Consider the following 8,451-nt stretch of genomic DNA (forward strand, 5'->3'; position numbering starts at 1 on the left):
CCTTGAGAGATTTCACCAAAGCCAAGGCCTTCTTCTCAATGATGTTGTATCTTAGTGCTACATATCTTATGGTGAGACTGAAAAATGCTACGGGTTGCTCTTTTTTCTGATCTTTCTTTTGCATTAGGACTACTGCTAATGTATGCTCAGAGGCAAATGAAAAGATAATGGAATCTGAAGTATAATATGGACTAATCAAAATAGGAGCACTAGATAATGCGAACTTTACTGCATGAAATGATTTCTTCGCCTCTAAAGACCACTTTACCTGAATTTCCTTCTTCAACATATCTGTCATCTCTTTCAAATGTTCAGCTAGATTGGGGATGCATCTTCAATTTTCCCGTTAAAATACTGAATCCCTTTCTTGTTCCTTGGGAAATCTAATTGTTGAATGGCTTGCACTCTTACAGGATCAATAAGAATTCCATCCTTAGAGATGATGTGTCCCAGCATATTACCTTCTTCCATGGCGAATAGACTCTTCTTTGGGTTGAGTGAGATACCAAATTTTCTGCATTTCTGAAAAACAATTCTTAAATGATGTAAATGATCATCATTAGACTTTGAAAACATTATGAGATCATCTAAATATATAACTAGAAATACATATTTTTCATTGGCAAAAGCTATGTACATAGCCCACTAAAAATTCACTCCTGCATTCTTTAATCCAAATGGCATCTTGACGTACATGAATGTACCCCATGGTGTTGTGAAGGTTGTTTTCAGTTCATCATCTTTATGCACCAGAATTTGATTGTACCCAGAATATCCATCTAGCAATGACATTCTAAAAGACCCAACTACCCTCTGAAGTATATGATCCATCTTTGGCAAGGGATAATTATCTTTTAGAAACACTTCGTTTAAATTTCTGAAATCAATGCAAAGACGAATCTCCCTAGTCTTCTTTTTTACTGGCACTAGATTAGACATCCATTCAGAAAATCGAATAGGAACTATGATACAAGACTTACAAAGCCTATCTACCTCTTTTTCAATTGATGGCAACAACTTAGGATTAATCCTTCTCAATTTCTGGCAAAATGGGTTTTGATCAGGCTTGATCGAAATGGTGTGCTAAATGATACTCTTGTCATAAACTTTCAGATCTGAATAGTCCTAGGCAAATAAATCAAAAAATTATTTCATTAAGGTTATGTACTTACTTTTCATTTCTGGAGATAAAAACTTTGATATTTTGACCATCTCAGGCTTGTCAACTGCACCAATGTTTACATCTTCAACACCTTTTTATGAGGGAACCAAGGTGGGATTTTTGGAAACATCATCATGATCAAAACACTTGCCAAAATCTCATATTATTAGGGATAGCTGGGCGGTGTTTGACATGGATAGAATATTTCTTATTAGAGTGAATAGGAATCTTCACCATACTGGCTGTAGTAGCAAGAGAATCAGCTATAACATTCTAAGTTCTAGGAATAAGAGACAAAGTATATTCTGTAAAAATTTTGAGGATGTCAACTACAACATTGTGATAAGCTCTCATTATTGGATGCTTGGCCTAGTATTCCCCTTTAAATTTTTTGATTACCAACTTAGCATCGCCATAAACAAAATTTTTCTTTGCTCCCAACTTCTTCATAATTTTGAGGCCAGCAATCAATGCCTCATACTCCACCTCATTGTTTGAGCATTCAAAAGCTAACTTGTAAGAACTCATTCTTACATTACAAGGAATTTTGCATGATTGATGTAATGGACCATGAATCCAAACACCAATCCCAACTCCTTCTCTTCCCACTGCACCATCAAACTCCATAGTCCAAAGACCATTTTCTTCATCCGAAAAAGGATTTCTGAAGGCTGAACTGTTTGATATTTTGGAGGATGGCTTGTTGTCTCAAGACACTATGTTTTATGTACTATCTCAACAATATCTTCAAGAGTTTGCTAGAAGAAAACACCTTTCATCCATCTCTTTCCCTTCAACTGTGATAACTTTTTGCATGTTTCTTATAACCCTTGGAACTTTTGAAATTTCTACAAGCTGACTTTCATCATCGACTGAATTCATATCACTAAACAAAATGAAGGAATCAAGATCAGTGTGCACAACATGTATAGGGTGATTTATTGGCTTTTCCTTACTGTTGATCATGAATTTCATTTCCTTTTCCTCATAGAGTTTCCTGAGCTGGCCAAATACTGGGATAGTGGCATATGAAAAGTCAAGCTATAGAGTGCCTTTTAATTTTTCTCTCCAAGAACTTGAAAGAAACATACCAAACCTAGGAGGAATATCAACAACTACTACACCCATCAGCACATTCTTGGCCAGAATTTGGTCCAAGGTTACTACCAAGTCTTTAATGAGGCCAAGACATTTCACTCTACCCAAATCAAAAGAATAAAGGTCATGATAAGGTCAGGTGATACTCAGTCCTACCTTGTCCATGATGACTTTGGGCATAAGATTATGTGAGGCACCAGAATCTAGCAAGGAATTATGGAGGATAAAGTCATGAAGTTCAAGACTAAGATAAAAAGGTGGAATTTCACTATCTTCAGGACTTCCTTCTAAGGTTGGACCAACAAGGATTGCTGGCTCATCATTACCCACATTCACAGTATCTGACATCTTGTCAACCTTCAATATTTTTGCAATATGAAATTTATATTTTTCATTCTTCACTAATTCAGTGAGAGGAATTGAAACTTTTGACTTACAAATTTCATTTTCCAAACTAAAAATATTAGATTTCTTTTCTACCTCCTTTGTAGTGATATCCTTCTTTTCAATCTACCCTTTAGCTTGAGATTCATTCTTGTGACATTCACTTTGCAATTCCTTGTTCTTTCTCACATTGTTGGTAGATGCCTCATTTGTTTTATCTCGGGTCAGTATAACAACTTCCTCTTATTTATTCTGATTTAGAGGAACTGCTTCTTTGCTTGGTGTGTCTTTCTGCAGATTTTTCCTCTTCTAGTTCAATGTAACAGGTACATTTTTGTTCCTCAAGCTGTACTACTTTTGCAGATGACTAAGAGCATTCTAATATCCTCTTTGATATTCTTCAGTTTGAACAACCCATAGATTGTCACATTGAAGTACAAGTTGTTGATCACTTGGTATGAAAAAATCTTCTCAAAACTGATCTTCTTCTGTCAAAAAAGTAGGAAACTCATCTTCTTCAAAGAAGTGATTTGCTTCCACAATCTCTTCTTCACCTTCTTCCTGGCCTTCAGTATAATTTTTCTGAAATGGTGCTCTTACTTGTCCTTTAGGATCTTGATTTTCGCTACTGTTTCTGTCTATATTTGAACTATTATTGTTACTGGCCACAAAAGTTTGGATTCCTCACTATAGGCTCCGCTTTCGATCAGTTATGGATATTCTATCCATCATTCTCTCCATGGTTTTGATCAGAGTGTTAAGATTTACATCTGAAGATGATGAAGGTTCTTCTTTAAACACAACTTTCTTCACAACCCTCTTAGGATTTGATTTAGAATTCTTGATAAGCAGATTAACTTCGACACTCACTACATTTCATTACATTTATTTAAGGGTAGAAGGGTCTCTCTCTGAATTGATATGCCATGTCTAGGTCAAAGGCATTGGGATAATGGAGAAGTGCTATACTAGGTGGAGGCTTCATATCATCAGGAATAGAATTGTATACCATATCGAATCTTGTTGTAAATTCTTGAACTGTCTCATTTGGATTTCCTTTCATTGAGTTATACTCAGCCAATATCTGCAATGAATTCTTCTTCTCTTGCCAACGATCTAGGAACAACTCAACCAACCTCTGTAAGTTATTGACAAAATTAGTAGCTAGGCTGCAAAACCAATTCTTCACATCCCCTAAAAAGCTCCGAGTTATGATTCTCATCTTAGCATCATTTTCATCAATTTCTTCTAGGTCAATAAAATATATCAATTTATCAACATGATGCTAAGCTATGATTTCTGAACTCCCATCAAATAGAGGAATTCTTTGACCATAGTTCTGGGGTAAAGCAGGAAGTTGAGCTCGTAGTATGAGGGGCACAAATCGTGCCATTACTGCTAGAGGCAGTGGAGGTACTAAATGGGTTGTGTAGGTAAAGATGATGATACTGATGGAGGTGGTGGAAGAAAGGATGAGGTGGCTGAGGTACTTGGAGATGTAGTGGATTTATTTTGGGATATAGTGGAGGATGAGACAACAGTTAAGTATTCATGTTGATACTGAATGTAGGTTTTTTCAGTGGTAATTTGGAGTTGGTCAGCAAGACTTTATAGTTTGTCAAGATTCAACCAAAACTCGTGATCAAGTCTAGAAGATAGAGATTCTGAAGAATGAGAATGAGATTAAAATTGAATAGGTTCAGATATTACTTTAGGAATTCAAGACTCAGATTTTGACCTTGAAAGGGAAAACTCTAATTGAGTATGGAAAGGAATCTGCTCAAAGGCAAATAGATTTCTAGGTAGAGAAGTTGTTCTTTTAATTTTTCGAACTGCACTTTTAGTGATAGGTAATTTAAGTTTTATGAGTATTTTTCAGGATCTTCAACGATAAAAGGTGGATTTACGTCAAGATTTTACCTGGTATATCTTGTAGAAGCCAGAATTTTGTCTCGCCTTAAGATTGATGAAATTTGTAAAATCAACCTATGTTTGGATACTGGAAACTGTCAACAACAGAACTAGTTCTCTTGAAGTCTCAAAGATATCTCCTAAGAATGATTTATCAATTGTTTTCCCGGCAATGACACCAAAATTTTTATCCTCTACAATTTCCTAGGCTGAGGAGGAGATCAAAAGAGGTAATTTCAAACCACTTTCAGCTTAGTAGCTAGCCCTACAAATCCAGAGAGGGATCTCTCAAAATTTTTATCAATGAATAGCTTTAAAAAACAATGTTTTTAGGCTAGATATGTATGTTTGTTTATGTTTTTGCGAATTTTAGATTCTAGGGTTTGCTGGACTAGGGTTTAGAGCAAGTGATTAAGTCTAGGCTTTAGGAATGCAGAGACAAGTTTAGAAAGGAGCTAGGCATCTGAAGGCTATGGTGTACTTGAAATATTGCCAATGTAGTATAGATTAGGAAGTTTTGAAGAGACTAATGAGAATATGTAAGTATGAGTTCATTAGCTTTTAGAAGAAATAAACACAACTATGAACACCACATAAACAGAGCTTGAAATCAAGAATCCTGACTATTTAACTCTAAGATAATTCATAGAAAGAAGGAAAAGCATGTGAAGAAAGAAGATTTATCCATTAGAAAGTGATAGAAAGATTAAACGAACACCATACACTCACACAACTAGAGTTCTTGAAAAATAGCTGCAACTGCTCCTGTATTAGCTGAGAAGATCATAACATCTAAGCCTCCTCCACAAAAGTCCAACCATTCTCTCTGAATGATGAATATTACATATAGACTCAACTGAACCATTTCCCCATCTTCATGAGTTGAATTCCTAGGTGGTGGAACTAATTTCAAGATTCTCTCAACCAACACGTGAGAGTGAGAAGGTCAAATACAAACACTTCTTGTAGACTTTGATTTGGATTATACTTCCTTAAGGAGGCTTATTAAACATAAAAAACAACCTATCATGTGAATGTATTCATGCCTACATCATCTAACTTCAAACCAAGTTCAATTACATCAAGATTTGTGACTTTGACCAAGTCAAACTAAAAACTAGGAAATTTACATGGTGAAATTTAAAATAAAAAACACAGGATATTACAGAAGCAAAACATCGATATTGAGCCCACTTTAAGGTGCCTTTGGATGTCCAAATGAAGATCTGAAAGAACGGTAGACTATATTTGCAAGTCTAGTTTCTAGAACACCTTGAATTTTTGAAAATTACCCATGGGAAGGCCTTTAAAAGTCCAATCTCCCAATGTCACTCCAAAGCGTAGCGCCTATCAAAAAGAGGTCTAGAACGCTTATTTTTTGCCATGCTTTCCCTCTTTTCTCAAAATTTAGGCCCCCTCTGGAAAATATGAAGAAATTAGTTTTGAGAGGATGCTAAGGGATTTCCAAAAAAGTAATCCATTCCTGATTTGGGTGCCTGAGGAAAAAGTGCAGTGCCTTGGTGCCTGAGGAAAAAGTGTGGTGCTTCTATGACTGGCCAAATTTCTGCATAAGGCACTAAAATTTCCAAAAACCAAAAATGATAAGAATTTATTAAAAAAATTTCAAGAGCTATAACATTAACTATATTAAGCCGTCATGGATGCTTTAGCAAGCATCTCCAAGTTTCCTTCATCATTTTGGTCTTTTAGGGCTTCTTTGAGCTTGTTTTCAAGTTGTTTGACCTTGACATTGAAAATCATGTTCTAGGCCTGGTAGTGATGTGCCATGTGCCTTAGTAGCTGATTGTCTCTATTGGCCTTGTCTAGAAGCTTCTCCAAGTGGTCATTGACCTTGTCTAACCAGTACTCTTTGTCTTGATTGATTTCTAAGGAAATTTTGTCTTTTAACTCTAGTTCCTCATCTAGTAAGGTGTTTTTCCTCTTCTTTTAATGCCTTATTAAGACCTTTTGTTCTTGACCTCTTTCCCTTACCTTGTTCTTGATTCCTTCAGGCTCATTGATTTCCAAGACTACTTTTCCCTTGCCTTATTGCTGCAATAGTTTAGATTTCTCCTTTTCCGTGATTATTTGTTTTGCCTTCAGTTGACAGTTTTCTTGTTCTAAGAATGAATTGACAAATTTGGCCCTTGCCATGTTATCCATGAGTTATTTTATCTTAGAATCCTTCTCTTTGATAATCTACTGCATGTTTGAAGGATCATTTTCTTCTTCTAAGTCAATAAACTCAAACTTATGCTCAACCAAATCTTTATCCTACACATGTGGTCCCTGTTTTACTAATGTAGAAGTCTTGGCCCCTTTCTCACCATGAGGAGCAAACACAAGCCTCTTTCCTCTTTCGTACATCCTAGTCACATTAGGTTTAGGTGCTTTAGGAATTTCCAGTGATCTATTTCAGGAACTAATCTCCATTTGCTATGTTGGCATGTTAGAATGTTGAACTGCCACATTAGATTCATACTATTTCAATGTTGTCTCCAAGAAAGATTCCCATGTCATATTCTTCTCTGCAAGTTGATGAAGCACTAAAATCTTGATTAGACTATGATGAAAGAGACTAGGATAGTGTTCTTTTCTCTTCACCTGTACCATCTCAGGCATCTTGGAAAGATTCATGCATAGAGAGTTGCACATGTTTGGAGGTTTCTGAGCCGTAAATTGCATTAGAAGTCGGATGTGATAGGCATATAGTCTAGAGAACCTTCCTTCACATGTGAAGAATTTCATGATAACTTTCATCAATGGAGCATACTTCTCCAATAGGTACCTGAAAGGCATGATATGAGTATGGGTTTCCCTGTATGGTATTTTCAAGAAATATTTATAATGTACAAAATCTAGGTTTATCCCCTTGAACCAGTTTTCACCATGATCTGGTATCCTTCTAGCAAGTGAAATAGAAGCCACTGAAAATGTGAACTCAACAATAGCAATAATGGAACTTTCACCTTTCAAATGAGTAGCAACCCAATCTATCAACTGCTCAAGGAAACCTACTTCACACACCCTTTTGCAAAAATCTAGTCAATTCACATCTTCAAATCACTGTTTGATAAAGGGTGATGAATTCATATCATTGTAGTTGGATGGTTCATATATGAGAAATTTTCCTCCCTTATGGTGTTTCTTCCTTTTTGGTGAAGAGTCCCCTTCCATGACGACAGAAGCCCTCGTAGTAGGAAAATGAGAAAAAACAATGAGGGATGAGTGAAAAATGAAATGATGGGTAGGTGGAGTGGAAAAAATGGCAAGGGGAATTGTAGGAGGTAGATATGGGCTATGAACAACTTATGAAGATGAAAGGAGGTGAAGTGAAGGAATGGTGTATTTGTTAAAATGGAAAAACAAGGTTTCTAGGAAAGCTGTGTAAATTCCATAGGAATGAGCTATGGTTTTATTTTTGGTGAAGTAATTTAGTGGGTTGTAGTTGGTTAAGTGGTTCATGATGTATATTAAACATGTGTATAGGTGTAGAATGAGGTTTTACATGTTTAAAATTATGACAAGTAGATGACCATCATCAACCCTATCATCATCTCATGACAAATTCACTAGAAACCCTAAATGAAGAAATCTTTAGCTTTGAATTCATCTTGCAAAATAAAAAGGTGAGTAAGATGATGTACTTACTTGTAGATAAGTCAAGGTTTGCAAGAAAAAGAATTTGCAAGCTTTAAATTTCGATTTGGGTGAGTTATGGGCGATTTTGAGTTGCTCTGGCACAAGCGCAACACAATCTCTGGAAGCACAACACAGTGTCTAGAAGCGCAACGCCTACCTCAGAAGCGCAACGCAGTCTCTGTAAGCGCAACGCCTGGAGTTTTTTGCCAAATTTTCCTAAAAACCCAAGTTTTTCTCATGATTGGAAGGGAGAG

Source organism: Pinus tabuliformis, chromosome 9 (assembly GCF_031772625.1).
Source record: "Pinus tabuliformis cultivar Carrire ecotype Pingquan chromosome 9, CPIR1, whole genome shotgun sequence".
NCBI lineage: Eukaryota > Viridiplantae > Streptophyta > Pinopsida > Pinales > Pinaceae > Pinus > Pinus tabuliformis.